The sequence below is a fragment of the Canis lupus genome, chromosome 32 (assembly GCF_003254725.2).
Source record: "Canis lupus dingo isolate Sandy chromosome 32, ASM325472v2, whole genome shotgun sequence".
Classification (NCBI taxonomy): domain Eukaryota; kingdom Metazoa; phylum Chordata; class Mammalia; order Carnivora; family Canidae; genus Canis; species Canis lupus.
In genome coordinates, this window is record NC_064274.1 from 11,281,294 (window position 1) to 11,302,193 (window position 20,900).

The following is a 20,900-nucleotide window of genomic DNA, read 5'->3' on the forward strand; positions in this document are numbered from 1 at the left end:
AATGAAGACCACTGGGTCCTGATCCAGCTGAGAGAATAGGTCACAAATTCACCGGCTACATATTTTTTCAGCAGACGACAACAGGATGTTTAGCATCCACCCCAATGCCTGAGTGGACAGTGCGAGAAATATAGAGAGTAGGGATACCTTGTTTGCTTTAACTAGTCCTGTAGCCAACTATAATTGATGTTATGTGAGAAAAGACCTACTCTTGCTGATCGAGGGAATTCACATATGTTAGTGTGATCTGTGTGAGAGTGTGTCAGTATAGACTTTCAGATGTCTGACTTTCTGACAAATAAATGGATCGCCTAAAAAGAAACTTGCTCCTAGTTCCCAAGTCAGAGATTCTCAGTTAATGACACATGTGAGGTTCAGAGACACCCCTAACCGCTGGTCTATTACCAAACAAAGACAGAATCCACTCAAGAGGCTATGTATCCAGACCCAATTAGGGTCTGTTAAGTTCACTGTAGTGCCACATTTTGTTATGTCAGTCACTTAATAGTCTGACCCAGCGTTTTGCCCAACTTGCCCCAACTAGCCCTGGGAACTTGTATCACCTTTTCAAAGATAGCAAGATATTGCATAAATAAAAAAGTATTTAAGGAAAGGAAGCATGAACTGAGAGTGCTATAGGTAAATTAAAGATCAAGGCCATCATTTCTGTAGGCTAGAAAAAAATCATAGTGTTGGCAAGTCTATTCTCCTCGCCTTCAAGTAGGACCCAGATCATTATCCTCCCATCAAACAAAAGCCAAAGCAAACAAACAAACAAAAACATTCTTTTAAGCAACAGCCCCCAAAATGCAAATTTTACCAAAGATTTAATACATAATATTCAGAAGTTAATATTATATACCACACATCAAAAAAGCATAATGGAAATCCCCACTAAACATTTCTATTTTCCTATCAATCCCTTGTCAGATGCCAAGTTCAGGTGTTTTCCCAACCTCAGTCTTTCCACTATACAGTCTTTAAAACTTCCTCTAGAGTTTCAACTCTGTCCTTAAACTTGCAAACCTAATCAGAAAAATGAAATCCTAAATCCTAAAATGAGCCTAGTGGTAATTGAGCAAGAATCGGTTGCTCTTTCATCATGGTCTCAGAGATTTCTTCCCCATCCCTCCACTCCAAATAGGTTGTGAAAATGTTCACCCCAAAGTCATGGATTTGTCCACTTTTATTAAAAGTAGATTAGAATAAATAAATAAATACATAATACATAATAAATACATAAATAAAGATTAGATACTGTATAGATTTACAGTTGTATTACAAGTACATGGTTGGGAAGATCCAGGTTTATAACTTAGATACAGAATTTAAAATTAGCTAAGTGATTATATTTTATCACCTGCCTATTTCCTGACTAATGCCACACAGATCCTTCCTGCTGGGCCATAGTAATATTATCATTTTCTGATGTGGGGTATTCTTAAAAGTTTCTGGGTTTTGCCCTCAGACAAAGCTAAATTTGAATATGACTTTTGTCACTTGTTATTTTTTGATCTTGGATTCACAGGTCTCAGAGTTACAAAAAATAATAATAAAACTTATTATTATTTAGAAGAATAACAATAACAATGGTGTTACAATAAAGTGTGTGAAGATTTTTGTGAAGATTTAAAGGGATGATGAATTTAAATTTCTTAGCCCAGTGTCTGGTGCAGGTAAGTCAGTATGTGTTAGCTTTTATGAGCCAAGTTCTGGGCTAAGCATTTAATGTGTATTATTGTATTTAATCCAGACAGAAACCCTGGGAATTTGGCATTACTACTACCCCATTTTAATTAATGAGGAAGCTAAGGTTTAAAAAGATTAAGTAAAACAAACAAACAAACAAACAAATAAAGATTAACTTACCTGGGATTGATTATTAATAAATAATGAAGAGGAAATTTGATGCCAAATGAAATAGGGATAATAATTCATACCTCGTGGTATTATTGTCAAGATTAAATTAGCAAGTCCTATAAAAAGTCGTTCAATACATTTTCATTTTCTTTCCCTTTCTGCCTTTTCATAATCCCTGTATTTCACATTCTATTCCATTAAGTAACAAATTATTAATGTATTCTCTAGTATTGCTATCTTTGAAAACATTATTAACTTTTACCAAGGGATGACTGGGCGTCTCAGTGGTTAAGCATCTGCCTTCAGCCCAGGGCGTGATCCTGGACACCCGGGATCAGGTTCTGCGTCAGGCTCCCTGCATGGAACCTGCTTCTCCCTCTGCCTGTGTCTTGGCCTCTGTGTGTGTGTGCGTGTGTGTGTGTGTGTCTCATGAAGAAATAAATAAAATCTAAAAAAAAAAACTTTTGGCAAAAAGTTTTTTTGAGTTGGACTATTCATATTCTCATATAGAGCATGTCAGTATGTATCTACAGCATTGTCAGTAGATAACACACCAAGATAAATGCAAACCCTGAAGTTTCCATTTCTTTATTGTCAGAATAGATATTCAGATAGTAAACCAAGTAGCAATTTACTCAGATTCAATACATTTCTAAGGATCACTAAGTAATTCACAGATTTTAAAAAAATATATTATCAAGAAGATTGATTTATTATTTAGGATTATTTTTTAAAGGCTCACTTTCCTTTTTTTAAGATATTATTTATTTATTCATGAGAGACACACAGAGGAGGCAGGGACACAGGCAGAGAGAGAAGCAGGCTCCTTGTGTGGAGTCTGATGTGGGACTCTATCCCGGGATCCTAGGATCACAACCTGAGCAAAAGGCAGATGCTCAACCACTGAGCCACCCAGGTGACTGGCTCATTTTCCTTTTTAACTGTCCTAAAATCCAATTTTCATTTTCCCCCAGATCCCAGGTAAATCCTAGCCTATTTAAAATCTCTTCTCTTGGAGAATCTTCCTTGTCTGAGGTCAATCCCTCTTCATAAGTCTACAATGGTTCCCTGCCACCTACTAAATTAATTGCAAAATCTTTAGTCCAACATTCAAAGCCATCTATGATCTTACTCATATACTCAAAATGAATATTTCTGCCTTAATCTCACTCCCTGTTATGTGTATCTCACCTTGTATCAAACTATTTCCTCAAACATCCATTCACTGTATTTACTTATGGTATTTTCTTTATCTACAATGTCTTCTTTCCCCATCCCCTTTTTCTATATTTTCCATATCTTCTCCATAAACTTTTTACACATTTTTATTAGCTTTATTCCTTAGTATCTGATAACTTTTGTTGCCACCTTGAACTGTATCTTTTTTTTCTAATATATTTTCAAATAGATTACTCTTGGATTAAAAAAAACATTATTGAAAAAAAAAACTTATTGATTTTCATGTCAGTCTTACCTCTAACAAGTGTTCCAAACTCTTATTAGGTCTTTCTGCAATTTCCTACAGAGTATATATTATTTTTAAGACACATTTTTTCAAAAAATAATAATAGCAAACTATTAATAGTAACATACTATTAATACATACAGGAACTATTCTAAATGCTTCTTGTAAGTAAACTCATTTAAATTTACTGAAGTAAATTTTTATTTTTAATCCTGGTTCACAAATGAAGACACAGACATACACAAAAATGAAATAACTTGCAAGAATCCCCAAACCAGGAAGTAAGGAGATTGGGATTCAAAGTCAGTCAAGCTCAAGAGTCCACATTCTTAACTTTAGGACATATTGGTTGCTTTTACAAAAAAGATCCAGGGAATCAGAGAGACTTGGGTGTAGGTAGGTCCTGGGTTTTCTAATTTGGGAAGGCCACTAGCTCCTCGTGCTTCAATTTACTCATCAGGAACATGAAATGAACAATAAGGACTCTTCTAAGTCTCAATAAGAATTCTTCTAAGGACTCAATAAGAAAGTATGTGATAGCATTTTGTACACACTGCAGCATAAAAATAGTAGCTATGGTGCCATTGTTCCCTTCTCTCCCCAAAGAGTTTTTTTCATCTTTTTCTGTTGAAATCCCACCTATTTGTCTCTGAACTCCCAAGAACTCAAATTTTCTCTTGGTAGTTGTCATGTACCTTCCTGCCAACCAGCTATTTGGTACCAATCTAATCTTCCTGATAGACTGTAATCTCCTGGGGGACAGGAACTATACCCCATTTATTTTGGTTTCCCCACAACACTACCGCCTTGTCTTACACATAGAATCTGCTCAGCAAATATTTGTTGAAAGAGTTTTTAAATTCACTGCTTGTAAAAAATATAAATACATCTGAGTCTGATTAGTATGAGCTTATTTACAAAACCACGTGATCATCTCAGAACTACAAATTTTTGGCAAGAAAATCAGCTTACTTTCATTTTACACATTTGTAGGTATATATGGTCCAATTACTACAATCCTTTGTATGCTCTACAAATTACAAATTATACAAACTAGCTTCTAGTTTAAGAAAAAAAAGTCCTTCATTATTTTATGTGAAAATGGATTAATCACAGTGACCTGCCTTGTTTCATTCACTAAGACAGTGGCATTAGTGGAGGGAAATAAAAACAGGGAAGCTATGTTGAAATCATTGTAAGAGGAAGAGAAGCTGTCTCTCTGAGTGGTGCAGCCTGCACTGCATCACGCCCAAAGAGGTTGATTCATTTCCTCCCTTCTCCTCCATCACCTCGAAAGCCTTTTCTCCTTTCTTCACCTCTTCCTGAACCCCTCCACCCTCGCCACTGATTCAGTGAATCACAGAGAGATCACCAAACCAACCAGGAAGAAAATCTAAAGTAGATTTTGTTTTTTTGGTTTAATTAGAGGAAAATAAAGAGAACTCTTCATTGGGAGGTTTCTATAATTATTAGGAGAGTTGATTGTGATAATTTTTTTAAATCTTTTTACCAAGGTATATATACTGTAAAGTGCACAAATCATAGTGTGCAATGCAATGAATTTTCACATATATATGCAGGGGTATTTATGTACGTAAACCACGTGATCCCATCCAGATCAGAAGATAAAATACTTCCAACACCTTTCCATGCCCCTTCTCAGTCAATAAACACCATCTGCTTCCACAGAGGTAACTATTCTGACTTTTCTCACCATTTGTTTTCCCTGAACTTTTTGTCATTGGACATGTCATGTCATGCCATCTAGTATATATACTTTTCTGTCTGACTTCTTTTCCTCAGCATCATGTCTATGAGATTCATTCATATTGTTTACAGTAGCAGGCTCTTTTAATTACTATTTATTATTCCACTCTATGGATTTTATGAATAAAGTTGCTATTATGAATGCAGTGCTATAAATATTCCTGCATGTCTTTTGGTAGCTATAATTGAAGTATCCTTTTACCTGATCTTCCTACTTCTGCTTCTCTACTTTAGTTGTTACCATTCCAAGAATCTCCCTAAGTCAACTCAAACCCTGATTCCCCACAGAACTCTCAGATGATTCCCTGCTGTCTATAGAGTTTGTTACAATTCCAAACCAGGCTTTCAAGGATCTCCATGATTTGGACACATCCTACCTCTCCAGGCTTATTTCCTGTCAAATTTCAAGATTTATTACCCTCCCTTAGTCTCCAGTCAACACACACAGCTCACTAATTTTCCACACACACCCTGAACTTTTGTTTAAGAATTTACCAATCCCTCCCGATCCAGAAAGTATTTTCTCACCAATTAGAATAAATTAAGAATAAATATTTGAATCTTCAAAAATTGTTTGCTTCACATTATTTTAAAGACATCTTCCTGATATGATGTTATGGAGAGGTTATAAAAAGTAACAAAACTTAAATGGAATTTTCCATCCAGTTTGGAAGAAGGTAGGAGTATATACCTGGGACAATTTTGTATGCATATTAAGGTTAAAGACTTTGAGGAATAGTGATTCTGTCACTTTCTAATTTATAATTAAGTAATAAAGAAGCTGTACATCATAGAAGCTAAGAGTAAGAACTAGGGAACCAGATTGCCTGGGTTCAAATCCCAGCTCTGTCACTTTCTAGCTGTAAGACATGGGCACATTGCCAATCAAACTGTGCCACAGCTTCCTTATCAGTAAAATGGTGATTAGAATAGTACCTTCTTCAGAGAGCTGTTGAAGGTTTCAAAGAATTAACATATGTAAAGCACTGCATCTGACACCTATAAGTAATATGTATAACTCAGCTAACTTAATGAGATTATTACATATCAACAACTACTATATTACTAACCTTGTTAACAGAATGCTATTATTCTTGGGGATTTGAAGTCTTGATAGACAAGGAAAATATTGAAGGAAATCAACCTAGCAATATTTTTTAAGAAGGATCCTTCCAGGTGGAGAAAAAATTCTGTAGAGGCAGAATAGTGGACCCAGAAGTACTAATGGTTTGAACAGAGTATAACCAGTGAAATATGCCAACAGTTTCAGGGGGCCCGTAGAACAAGAGTTACCAGTGTTCAAGGTGAATTCATGATTCAGAATAGGCATCTCTGAGAGTACTTGTTTCTTTCTGACTAGTGGAGCTGCCCATTGTGCAAAGGGCATTGTGCAAAGGTGGTACCTAGCAATTCACACTGATGCCATCTGTGTATCTTGAGACCCATTATCAACTTTAGAGCTTAATAATCTCAGGAGAATAGGGATCCCTGTGAGCAACATCCAAAGTATCCCAAAGTAATTTATATCTTCTGAAAACAAGTTACAAGTTACTAAGAAAGAGGCTACAGGTTAGTGTTGAGTATAAGTATAATGATTCTTTTTGTATTATTTTATTGCCATCTCACAGATAAGTAAACTGAGGCAAAAACAAGTTAAATTAGTTGCCTATGACCAAATAGCTCAGAAGAAGCAAAAATTGGATATAAATCTACAAACTTGAATCCAAGACCTGTGTAATTCCAACACAAAGAGAAAAACTTTTAATATTTTGGTCAGCAGAGATTTGTTACTAGTAACTTTCAACAGAGTAAATGCAGTGGAACAATAAGTTCAGATAAGAAATTCTTCAGTTTTAGATTCAGTGAAACAAAAAAAGGAGCAGAGATCTCAGGGGCTATTCTTTCGGTGGCCAATAAGAAATGGAATGTGGAGGAGGAGGAGGTACAAGAGTAACCTTTGCCTTGTCTTTCATGGAAACCTAATTATCTGATGAGAAGGAACAGAATAGGCATCTCAGTGTTGAGGAATGGAGGTGGTGGTGGTTACTGAAGCCTCTAGGTAGCTTTATGGTCCTATTGTCACATTTATGCCCTTAGAATCCTTCTAGGTTCCATTACTCCCTCTGTGTCTCTACTTCACCAAATTTTCCCCTTCTGCAGAATCATTTTTAACACCTCAAAAGTTACAAGTTGGGCAGCCCCGGTGGCTCAGCGGTTTAGCGCTGCCTTCAGCCCAGGGGGTGATCCTGGAGACCTAGAATCAAGTCCCACGTCAGGAGACTGCTTCTCCCTCTGCCTATGTCTCTGCCTCTCTCTCTCTCTCTCTGTGTCTCTCATGGATAAATAAATTTAAAAATCATTAAAAAAGAAAGAAAAACCCTTTAAAATAAGTTATGAGTTGAGTTGATAAAGAGAAAAGATTTGAAATCTCATTTTTAAAAAAGAGTCAGAAGAAACTCATCCAAGGAATAAAGTGTCACTTACAATAAAGTTTCAAGAAGACAGAAGACAATAATTATTTTGTAGAATGGGAACTCTAAGATTGCTTCAGGGAGCAAAGGGGTTGGATACATTTTATGTGGGGACATCACCTCTCTGAGGGCTCTAATTCCTCTTGTATTCACTGCTTCTACTCCAGGGCTTTATCTCTTTTAGGATATTGGCATTTTCTGAGTAAATTAATCCATTTCCATTTTCCATTATGCCATACTCTGTTCCTGGGTGAGACTACTCTTACTGTATTTCATATTAAAGAATGACAATTTCAGGCTAAGTTAAAGTCTCTCTCTTGAATTACCATTTTCTGTATACATACAGGCAACATCTGTTTTATAATTTTCTGTTGTTAACTTCCATTTTTATGCATTCAAACACTCTCTTCCCAACTATGTCAAGTTCAGTGAAGCCAAAGAGCAAGAATTGTGCTTCTTGGCTGAATCCCCATTAATATCTGCTCTATGAATGAATGTTCACAATAATAAATATTGGTAGCATAGATGTACAAATCCAACTGCCATATTTGTATCTTTCAATGGAAACCCTAATATTTTGCATTCAATTTTTATGAATATTCCTGTTCTCCATATTTCAATCTATTGTTCAGAAAAACAGGCTACGCTGAAATGAAATTTACCAAAGGAGGGGGAGTTCAGTACGTAGAAGTAAAATTGTGCTTCTTATTTTTGGTTAACACATAAAAGTCTGTGTGTATAATTAGGACATATGTAGTATGGAAAATGCTTCAAGTTCCTTTTACAAAGATATTTTTTCCACTGAGAAAAGAAAATGTGTAATCTAATTTCAAAACAGAGAAGCTGAAATCTGCTGGAAGGGAGCATTCATTATTGCAAAACTCACTACCTCTTCAGGATGTCCTGCTACAGAGAGGTGACCAGGAAGTATAGACTCCAAGCCATAAATATTCTCAGAGAACTATAGAGCATCTGCTTTTAATTTGTGCTTGGGTGGCTTATACATCAGACAGGAAAACATCTCTGGTTTTAAGAGGTTTGAATAGATGCCATAGAGTAAGTCCCCATTTCCGAGTGTTTGTTGTCATTTTGGTTAGTGAACTCCACCTACCAAAACAAAAATGAACACAGTGTTTCAGAGGCTCCCCTTCAGCTTTAACATTTAAAGAAAGAAAAAGGGTAGCAAACCTTTTTGCCTGCTCTCTTACACAGATATGTTTTCAACAAATGATCTCAAAAAACATTTTCAACACTTTATATATGTAAACTCTGTAGTTTTTATATATCTATTTAAGTCTGGAGTTGACTTAATTTTTGTTTTGTTGTCTCCTTGTCCTGCTGTGGTTATTGTTGCATTCTAGATCTTTGCCAGATTTGTATTTAACTACCTTAGCTGATTAATGTTCCATTTGATCATTTTTATGAGTAAATGTGATGTTTTAATAGCCTAAGAAATGGGGGTAGTTATGTTTGGATCTAAATATAGGTAGAAGTTGCCACTTAAATGAGAAAATTTCACTCACATTATGAAAGGTCGACCACACAAATTCTCTGCAGGTATCAAATTGTTTTCTTCTTGCACAGCAGGTTAACCAATAATTTGGTATAACAATTTCTCAACATGTAGCTTGTGTGAAAAATATCTTTCTAAAAACTAACTGTAATTAACATGCCCTGACCTATGTATATTTTGTATGATTTCCACAAAATATGTCACTTTCTCTAGTCCAGAGAACTCTTTTCAACAGTTCTCTGAAGATTTTGACCTTTATTAACTCTTTATTACCAGAGAACAGTCTTTTATACTGAACTTTTTGGGTTTTTATTTTTTATTTTTTTTTAATTTGCCTTTATTAAAGTTCGATTTGCCAACATAGAGTATAACACCAAGTGCTCATCCCATCAAGTGCTCTCCTCAGCGCCTGTCAGCCAGTTACCCCAACCCCCCACCTGCCTCCCCTTCTGCAACCCTTTGTTTCCCAGAGTTAGAGGAGTCACTCATGGTTTGTCTCTCTCTCTAATTTTTCCCACTCAGTTCCCCTCCTTTCCCTTATAATCCCATTCACTATTTATTATATTTCCCGTATGAGTGAAATCATATAATGATTGTCCTTCTTGGATTGTCTTACTTCATTCACCATAATACCCTCCAGTTCCATCCACATCGAAGAAAAGGGTGGGTATTCGTCGTTTCTGATGGTTGAGTAATATTCCATTGTATACATAGACCACATCTTCTTTATCCATTCATCTTTCAATGGACACCGAGGCTCCTTCCACAGTTTGGATATTGTGGACATTGCTGCTAGAAACATTGGGGCTGCAGGTGTCTTGCCATTTCACTGCATCTGTATCTTTGGGGTAAATCCCCAGTAGTGCAATTGCTGGGTCGTAGGGTAGCTCTATTTTTAACTTCTTGAGGAATCTCCACACAGTTTCCAGAGTGGCTGTTACAGTTCACATTCCTATCAACAGTGCAAGAGGGTTCCCCTTTCTCCATATCCTCTCCAACATTTGTTGTTTCCTGTCTTTTTAATTTTCACGATTCTCACTGGTGTGAGGTGGGATCTCATTGTGGTTTTGATTTGTATTTCCCTGAAGGCAAGTGATGCGAAGCATTTTCTCATGTGCTTGTTGGCCATGTGTATGTCTTCTTTGGAGAAGTGTCTGTTCATGTCTTTTGCCCATTTCATGATTGGATTGTTTGTTTCTTAGGTGTTGAGTTTAATAAGTTCTTTATAGATCTTGGATACTAGCCCTTTATCTGATACGTCATATGCAAATATCCTCTCCCATTCTGTAGGTTGTCTTTTAGTTTTGTTGACTGTTTCTTTTGCTGTACAGAAGCTTGTTATCCTGATTAAGTCCCAATAGTTCATTTTTGCTTCTGTTTCCCTTGCTGTCATAGATGTACCTTGTAAGAAGTTGCTGTGGCCAAGTTCAAAAAGGGTTTTGCCTGTGTTCTCCTCAGGATTTTGATGGATTCTTGTCTCACACTTAGATCTTTCAACCATTTTGATTTATCTTTGTGTATGGTGAAAGAGAGTGGTCTAGTTTCATTCTTCTGCATGTGGATGTCCAATTTTCCCAGCACCATTTATTGAATAAACTCCTTTTTCCAGTGGCTATTCTTTCCCGCTTTGTTGAATATTAGTTGACCATAGAGTTGAGGGGCCATTTCTGGGTTCTCTATTCTGTTCCATTGAACTATATATCTGTTTTTTGTGCCAGGACCACACTGTCTTGATGATCACAGCTTTGTAATAGCTTGAAATCTGGCATCGTGATGCCCCCGGCTCTGATTTTCTTTTTCAATATTCCCCTGGTTATTTGGGGTCTTTTCTGATTCCATACAAATATTAAAATTATTTGTTCCACTCTGTAAAGAAAGTCCAAGGTATTTTGATAGGGATTGCATTGTATGTGTAAATTGTCCTGGGTAGCATAGATATTTTCACAATATTTGTTCTTCCAATCCATGAGCATAGAATGTTTTTCCATATCTTTGTGTCTTCCTCAATTTCTTTCAGAAGTGTTCTGTAGTTTTTAGGGTATAGATCCTTTACCTCTTTGGTTAGGTTTATTCCTAGGTATATTTTAAATAAAAGATTATATTTATTTATTCATGAGAGACAGAAAGAGAGGCAGAGACATAGGCAGAGGGAGAAGCAGACTCCTCACAGGGAGCCTGATGTGGGACTTGAACCCGAACTGAGATCATACCCTGAGTGAAAGGCAGATGCTCAACCACTGAGTCACCCAGGTGTCGCTATTCCTAGGTATCTTATGCTTTTGGGTGCAATTGTAAATGGGATTGACTCCTTAATTTCTCTTTCTTTAGTCTCAGTGTATAGAAATGCCACTGATGGGAACCCTGGGTGGTGCAGCGGTTTAGCGCCTGCCTTTGGCCCAGGGCTGGATCCTGGAGACCCGGGATTGAATCCCACGTCGGGCTCCCAGTGCATAGAGCCTGCTTCTCCCTCTGCCTGTGTTTCTGCCTCTCTCTCTCTCTCTCTCTCTCTCTCTCTGTGACTATCATAAATAAATTTTTAAAAAAAATTTAAAAAAAAGAAATGCCACTGATTTCTGGGCATTGATTTTGTATCCTGCCACATTGCTGAATTGCTATATGAGTTCTAGCCATCTTGGGGTGGAGTCTCTTGGGTTTTCTATGTACAGTATCATGCCATCTGCAAAGAGGGGGAGTTTGACTTCTTCTTTGCTAATTTGAATTCCTTTTCTTTCTTTTTGTTGTCTGATTGCTGAGGTTAGAACTTCTAGTACTATGTTGAATAGCAGTGGTGAGAGTGGACATCCCTGTCATGTTCCTGATCATAGGGGAAAAGCTCTCAGTTTTTCCTCATTGAGAATGATATTCGCTGTGGGTTTTCATAAATGTCTTTTATGATATTGAGGAATGTTCCCTCTATCCCTACACTTTGACGAGTTTTCATCAGGAATGGATGCTGTATTTTGTCATATGTTTTCTCTGCATCTAATGAGAGGATCATATCATTCTTGTTTTTTCTCTTGTTGATGTGAACTATCACATTGATGGCTTTACGAGTGTTGACCACTCGGCATCCTGGGGATAAATCCCAGTTGGTCATAGTGAATAATCCTCTTAATGTACCGTTGGATCCTTTTGGCTAGTATCTTGGTGAGAATTTTTGCATCCGTGTTCATCAGGGATATTGGTCTATAATTCTCCTTTTTTGGTGAGGTCTTTGTCTGGTTTTGGAATCAAGGTAATGCTGGCCTCATAAAATGAGTTTCCATCTCTTTTATCCTTCAAAACAGCTTTAGTAGAATAGGTTTTGTTTCTTCTTTAAACATTTGATAAAATTCCCCTGGGAAGCCATCTGGCCCTGGACTTTTGTGTCTTGGGAGGTTTTTGATGACTGCTTCAATTTCCTCACTGGTTATTGGCTGTTCAGGTTTTCTATTTCTTCCTGTTCCAGTTTTGGTAATTTGTGGTTTTCCAGAAATGTGTCCATTTCTTCAGATTGCCTAATTTGTTGGCATATAGCTACTTATAATACGTTTTCAAAATCATTTGTATTTCCTTGGTATTGGTTATGATCTCTCCTCTTTCATTCATGATTTTATTAATTTGAGTCTTTTTCATTTTTAATAAGGCTGGCTAATGGTTTATTTACCTTATTAATTCTTTCAAAGAACCGACTCCTGGTTTTGTTAATCTGTTCCACAGTTCTTCTGGTCTCTATTTCATTGAGTTCTGCTCAAATCTTTATTATTTCTCTTCTTCTGCTTGGTGTAGGTTTCACTTGCTGTTCTTTCTCCAATTCCATTAACTGTGAGGTTAGCTTGTGTATTTGATTTTTTTCCCAATTTTTTGAGGGAGGCTTGTATTGTGATGTATTTCCTTCTTAGGACTGCTTTTACTGTATCCCAAAGATTTTGAATGGTTGTATCTTCATTGTCATTAGTTTCCATGAATCTTTTTAATTTCCTGGTTGACCCTTTCATCTTTTAATAGGATGCTCTTTAACCTCCACGTGTTTGAGTTTCTTCCAAATTTCTTTTTGTGATTGATTTCTTCTGTGATTTCTAGTTTCAAAGCATTGTGGTCTGAAAATATGCAGAGGACAATCCCAATCTTTTGGTACCGGGTGAGACCTGATCTGTGACCCAGTACGTGTTCTATTCTGGAGAAAGTTTCATGTGCACTTGAGAAGAATGTGTATTCTGTTGCATTCAGATGGAATGTTCTGTATATTTCTGTCACATATATTTGGTCCAGTGTATCTTTTAAGGCCCTAGTTTCTTTGGTAATGTTCTGCTTAGAACATCTGTCATTTGCAGAAAGTGCCGTGGTGAAGTCTCCTACTATTAGTGTATTATTATCTAAGTATCTCTTTACTTTGGTCACTAATTGATTGATATACTTGGCAGCTCCCACATTAGGGGCATAAATATTCATGATTGTTAGGTCTTCTTGTTGGATAGACCCTTTAAGTATGATATAGTGTCCCTCTTCATCTCTTACTACAGTCTTTGGGATAAACTTTAATTTATCTGATATGAGGATTGCTATCCCAGCTTTTTTTTGAGGGTCATTTGAATGGAAAATGTAGGTGTCCTTAGGTCTCAAATGAGTCTCTTGTAGACAGCAAATAGATGGGTCTTGCATTTTTATCCAGTCCAATACGCTGTGTCTCTTGATGGGATCATTTAACCCATTCACGTTTGAGTAACTATTGAAAGATCTTAATGTACTGTCATCATATTACCTACTTAGTCCTTGTTTTGTGGATTGTGTCTTTGGGATCCCTCTTTTTTTTACAGGGTCCTCCTTAATATTTCTTACAGAGTTGGTTTGGTGGTCACATATTCTTTCAGTTTCTGCCTATCCTGGAAGCTCTTTATCTCTCCTTCTATTCCGAATGAGAGCCTTGCTGGATAAAGTATTCTTGGCTACACTTCTCATTTAGTACCCTGAATATATCCTGCCAGCCCTTTCTGGCCTGCCAGACCTCTGTGGAGAGAGGTTTGCTGTTAATCTGATAGTTCTCCTCATATAAATTAAGAATCTCTTGTCTCTTGCTGCTTTAAAAAATTTCTCTTTATCTTTGAAATTTGCAAGCTTCACTATTAAATGTTGAAGTGTTGATGGTTTTCAATGATGGGGGGCGGGGGTCCTCTCTAGCTCCTGGATCTGAATGCCTGTTTCCTTCCCCAGATTTCGGAAGTTCTCAGCTATAATTTGTTCAAAATACATTGTAGTCCTCTCTTTCTCTCTCTCTCTCTCTCTCTCTCTCTCTCAGCCTCTTCTGTAATACCAATTAGACATATATTCTTCCTTCTCAAGCTATCATTTATTTCTCTAAGCCTTTCCTCGTGGACTCTTAATTGTTTTTCTCTTTTTCCTCAGCTTCCTTCCTTACCATCAACTTGAATTCTATGTCACTCACTCTCTCTCCCACCTCAGTAACCCTAGCCATTAGAACATCCAGTTTGGATTGCATCTCATTTAATCTGTTTTTAATTTTGACCTGATTAGATCTCAATTCTGCAGTAACGAAGTCTCAAGAGTCCTTTATGCTTTTTTCCAGAGTCACCAGTAGCTTTATAATTGTACTTCTGAATTGAATTACTGACATTGTATTCAAATCCAAATTTTGTAACTCTGTTGCAGAGAGTACTGTTTCCGGTTCTTTCTTTTGTGGTGAATTCTTCCTTCTAGTCATTTTGTCCAGTGCAGAGTGGCTGTATGAGCTAACTGGGTCAAAAATATCAACCACAACCTAAGTAAAATACACCCTAGATGTTTCTGAAGAGGTCAAAGATCAGAAACTAAAACAAAAAGAACAGAACAAAACAAAACAAAAGGACCACTAAAGTGAAAAACAAATTTTAAAACAAAGTAGTAAAAATAAAAAGCCAAAAACCAAAAACAAAGAAGAAGAAAAAAGGAAAAGAAAAAAAAAGTAAAGAAAAGAGGAAAAAGAGAAAAAAATGGGAGGGTGATGATAGTGATGAGGAAGTGGTAGTGGAGAGAGAATGTAGTCTACCTAAGGGGTCCTGGAGAGTGATCCTATTGGTTCTGAGTGTATTAAGTTCTGTACATAAGAAGATGCTCGGTCCCAAATTTATATAAACCAGCAATACTTGTAGAAACCCCAACATTGACCACCAAAACACAAACAAGATAAAAGAGGGGGGCAGAATGGGAATGAAGAGAGAATATAATCTCTCGGAATGAACCAACAGAGTATTCCACTTGGTTCTGGGATGTATGTTGGTCATGTGTTAGAAGGTACTAACTTCCACCATTGTAAAACAAAATGAGGCAGAAAAAAACAAAAAAACAAAAACCCATGTCTCATATATCTACCAAAATTAAATTGAATACATCGAAGGAAATTTAGAAGTGAAAAAAAAATCTAAGACGTGTAATTGAAGAAATATGAAAGTCATTAAGGAAAAAACTTAAAAATGAAGAGCTGGTAAAATATTATAGTTTAGGTTGAAAAGAGAAAAATATTAGAAATTTTTAGTCTGATATAAAAATGTATCATAATGGAAAAAGAAAAAGAAAAAAGGACCCTATAGTTCAATGTACTATTTTCCCTCAGTCCAGGAGCTTTCCAGTGCTGCTTGTTCAGTAAACTTGCTTTTCCCTTTTATTTCCAGCTGGTCTTCTGGAGGAGGGGTCTGCTGTGCTGATTCTCAGGTGTCTGTGCCTGGGTGGAGACACCCCACTCCTGCCAGGTGCTGGGCTCAGTGGGAGCTGTTTATCCTGTGAAGCCTCTGTTCCCTAGAAGTCCCACCTCTCGCAGGTACAAGGTGAAAGGAAGAGAAAAAATAAAAATGGCAGTGGCCAGATTTCCAGCCCTGGAGTCGAGCTCCCCACAAGTAACTAACCACAGTCTCCTAGTCCGCACTGGCCTAGATGCCCCTGGGGGCCAGCATGGATTCACTGATCTACACAATTTGGGGGTGCCCAGCAGCAGGAGAGTTCTCACTGTTCTGTGCCCTCCCTGCTTCTGCCTGTCCTAGGGGGAAAACAGGATCGCCAGCTTTGTCCACCTGGGTGCCCTGGAATCCAGGGCCCTGTGCCACTGGACCTACACTCCCAGGGACCTTCCTGAAGGGAAATGGGCAGAGTCACCTCCATCCGTTGCCAGACTCTAGTGTAAAGGCCACTCTGGAGTCGGTCCACCTAACTGACCGGCTTCTCCCAAATGTCCTGAGGGCTATGGCACTCCAGCCCTTCACCGAGATAGGCCTGTAGTTTGTGGTGTGCTTTCCCCTGGTCACCTCTCCTCCTATAGTGACTCTGGAGAATCCTGCGATTCTGCCCAATTTCCCTAAGTGCTTTTCTGTCTGGGAAAACTCCAGCGCAGATTTTTAAAGTTCCCATTCCTCTGGGGCTGGGCTTTCCTGTCCCGGAGGGTCTTGCCACCCGGCTTTAGCCCGGCTCCTCATGGAGCCCCTTCCCCACTTTATTTGTTTTCATTTATTTTTTGCCTTCCTACCTTGTTAGAAGCGAAACCCCTTCTCTCTGTAGCGTTCCGGCTGTTCTCTCTTTAAATCTCAGGTCATATTTGTAGGTGTTCAGGATGTTTTGAAAGTCATCTAGGTAAGTTTGTGGGGCCAGGTAAGTTGAGGACCCTACTCCTCCGCCACCTTGCCCCTCCCACTAACTTTTTGGGTTTTTATTCATTGACTATACTTAGTAATACCTACCAAAGATTCATTAAACGCACTGCATACGTTTAGATGGGTAGAATTTAAAAATGATGCATAACGATTCTAGTCTTCAGAAAGCCTTGTACAGTACAGAGACAAAACTAACATCTATGGAAACATTACAGGACTAGTGATTTCTAAACGATGCAAAAACAAAAATTTTTCAATAGGAAACTGGAAAACAAAAATATTCATGTGATCTGGGGACAAAAAGAGTCTTGGGAGAGTTTGGACTTGATCTGGTCTTTAAACAATGGAGGAGTAGGGTGGCTAAAGGGAAGCTGAAAGATATTTGCTCCAGATGTGAAAGCAGAGAACAAAAAATAGATTTACTGTATCAGAAACACAGTGAAAGGCAGAGTTGAAGAGATGAGAGCTTGTTCAGGTTCCTGAGAAACTTCTCTGAAAGCTCTTTTATTGCCTGTTTTAACCTCTTTACTCTTGCTGGAGGATCTCCATATTTTTTTCATTAGGGCAACAAATAGCTCTCAATGCCTACATGAGAAAGCAAAATGACAGAGCATTTGGGCTTCCCAGATAGTTACTAAACAATGTACATTTTGGAAGTATATTAGTGCCTTCTTCCCCTGTCTAGTCTTTCAGGTGCACTCTGTTTAAGAAAGAAAAAAAGAAAGAAAAGAAAGGTGGCTGCATTTGCATGATTAATGATGATGGCCAACCTTTATTTCAGAGGTATTTCAGAGATGCTAAGGATAATACCAAAGGATGTAGGAGGCATGGCTATGAAGTCATGGGAGTGATTCCTTCCTAAGCACAGCATAATGTAAAACTTTAGTTGGTTTTGTCACCTTCAAAGTTATCCCCTTGAAAGGCTGTGTGAGTATCCCAATGATGCTTCCATTCTTCAAGTCATTTTTAGAGCCCTTCTCTTTGAACTATTCCAGGAGCCTGTAATGAAATTTTTAAAGGATCTTCTTTCCCAGAGGCGAACCCTCTACCCTTACCTCCTGCTCTCTGCATCTACATCTGGCTCGCCTTGCACCCAAACTAATACATCATCCCTTATTTTGTCTCTAGTCTCTGCTCTGTTCCTTCTTATCTATTAGTTCCTTTCCTGGGTCAAGAAATGCAGGATAGGAGCAGAGGATACATGGCCTGACTCTGAGGTGGTATTCTAAATTAGCAAGAAGAGAATGAAGTGAAATAGAGAGAACTCAGAGACATGAGAAAACTAAGAAAAGGCATAATCTTTACAACCACCACAACCCAAAAATACTTTAGCAATGGATGGGCAGCTAGGGTAGTGTGGGAACTGGATAGAACATATCAATATCAAACAACACAGGGAAAGCAGCACAAGCACTAGAACTTATAGTGGAAAGTAATTAGCATTATAAACCAAATGTGATAACAAATATTCATAAGGGAATATTCAGATTCTCGACTGATTCCTAATTTATCAGGCCAATTTCTATCCACTTCCTCTGAAGTCAGTCTATCTCCACCAAACTCTTTTCTAGTTTTGGGGAATGCAGAATTGGAAAATGGAAACTACTGCGGAACCTGAGAGGCAAGAGGAAGGGAAAGACCTAGCAAGAGAGAAAACTGAAGTGGGTAAGTGAAAATCTGGAGTGTCAAAGAGTATGAGATGTGAAAGAATGAGGATCCAAAAAATATACCAAACAGTCCATATGTTGTGTGCACTTTAATGCTTTTCAAGATATGCAATTAAAATCAGATACCTTTTAAACGTGTTTGGGTGAGAACTCTGCTTCTTGAACAGAATACCACCCTAAGACTGGACCACATGAGAGGGCTTCAATAAGGTTACAGAAGCAGACACAAGTACTGCATCACACTAGGCCTGTGGGCTCGGAGGTATTCACCTGTGCTCTTCCACAGGGCAGGGATGCATGGGCTGTGGCTGCTGATCTGGTATGGAAATGGACACAATGTCCTGTCTATGAAAGCTGACCGCTGATCAGAATGCTGAGTAGGCAGATGTCTCAGATGCTGTGACATCTATGGAAGTCCCAGGGCAGGACCTAGGACTAGAGATTACAACATCAATGGTACTCAGTCACCTCCTTCTCTTCTTTAGTGAGCTCACTCAACCTTGAGGGGGGAAAAATGCATGTGCACCTATGCCTGCTTTCTACTCCTTTCATCATGCTTAACCCAAACCACCTTTTCCGCTCATAGGAGAAATAAATGGAATTTGTTATACTCGATAAGCTTGGAGGTAGAGGGCTTCTTTACACTTTCCACTGCTCCACAAATGAATGGATATTAATGGAGTTTGAGAAGCTGTCCTGTAAAAGCAGACAATTGAGGCAAAACACAAATTTTCTGTTTGTGACTAGAACAAAAACAAAACAGTATGATGTGCTATGTTCTCTTGGGTTTTCTTTTCTTTTTTTTTCTCATCTGCACTTGCAAATTTTATGTTAACCCTGCAAGAATCCAAATATCCACAGTTCTTTACAGAACGTACTGTCTTCAAACAAACATAGGCTCTACTATTTATAGCTGATTGCTTCAGCACTTGCTTGTCTTGTCTGTTTCCCAAAAGCCTCTTGCCATAAACAAACCAGATTGAAGATAGATTTTCTGTGCATCTTAAAACATCCCTTTATTTTTTCTAATGCTGATAAAATTGAGCCATTCTGGGAATTTACATCATGAATGTCACAGCAGTTGAAGCACTAAACATGTGACTCACTGTGATATAATTTCTCTAATTTTTTTTTTATCATTTCTCTTAGTTACTCCCCGCTAACTTTGTTAACTTCTACTAAAGTGTTCTTGGTCAAAGATGCCCTGCAACTTAGCCAGAGCTAATGAATATGCAACTAACCTAAACATTAAAAAGGAAGATTCAGACAAAGACATCATTTAGCCAAAGCCACAGATTCTACAGTCCCAGTTGAAAGAAAAGCCATTTCTGTTGCTCAGTAGTGAATACCTGACATACCTAAATATGTCTAAATGCTTGTGAACAGCAATATAAGTGCAAACCCTGGACAGAGTAAAGAATTGGGGACAAGAAAGAATTAAAAACCCATCTTCAATTGTCCATATTTTTTAAAAAAGAAAGAAAGGAAGTAGAAAATCAAAACCTATTTATGTTGCACATGCAAAAACAGAAGCTGTGCAGGAAGATGGGGTTTTCCTGATGGATGAGAAAATGAAACTTGGCACTTTTAAATGAAAATCACTATATTTTTTCAATACATATCTAGATTTATATTGATAATCAGTGCCTTTTATATAGAATTGAATCAAATCAGCAAAACCGAAGAATTCAGCACAAATGCAATTAGAGGGAAATATTTGGAAGATCCTCAAAATATAACACTGTAGTTAAAATCAGATATATTTAAGTTTGGAAAAATATCTTAAACTCTAAAGTTTATAAATCTTTTCCTTAATGTATTATGAGGGGAGGAGCTTTTAATGATTTACTTAAAGAATATTATATCTAAATGAGTTAATTTGAATTCTTCCTGAACAGGGATAATCCGTAAGAGTTATGGTGGACAAGTAAGTGATCTACCCAAATGCAGCTACAATAGCCCCAATTTGAATACAGGTTGCACAATTCTTTAAGCACACCTATTATCTGCTTCCAAGTAAGTCACTATAGTTACAATTTGACCTTAATACCCACTGAGGAGTCATCTGTCAAAAGACTACTGATTGGTTTTTACTACTTAGTGAGCTTCAAAGGCTGATTTTTAAGATTAGTTATTTAGGGAAAAACCAGCTTTTCTTAGCTTTTTGTGCTGTCCATATATGAGGACATCAAGCTTACTCAAAAGGAAAAGGACATGTCTCCTCTTTCCTTTTTATAGGGCTTGGCTTTCTGGTGACCCTGCTCCATTGGATTAAAGTAAAACATTGATATTAGTGAAGCTAATTCAGATAATCTCTTCTTTTATCCTATGATGAAAGAAATTGGAAAGTTCAACTAAGGTTACATTAAATGTTAACTTCTACCAGAATTGAGGCTGCAATGTTCACCAGCAGAACAGGTAAGCTGCATTTTATGAGTTCACATTTATTGGCCTCTACCATGTACAGACATTAGAATCTGAAATGGTTAAAAATCAACAAATAATTTCTTTTCTTGTCTTTATAATGTTTTTGTTCTTTTTATT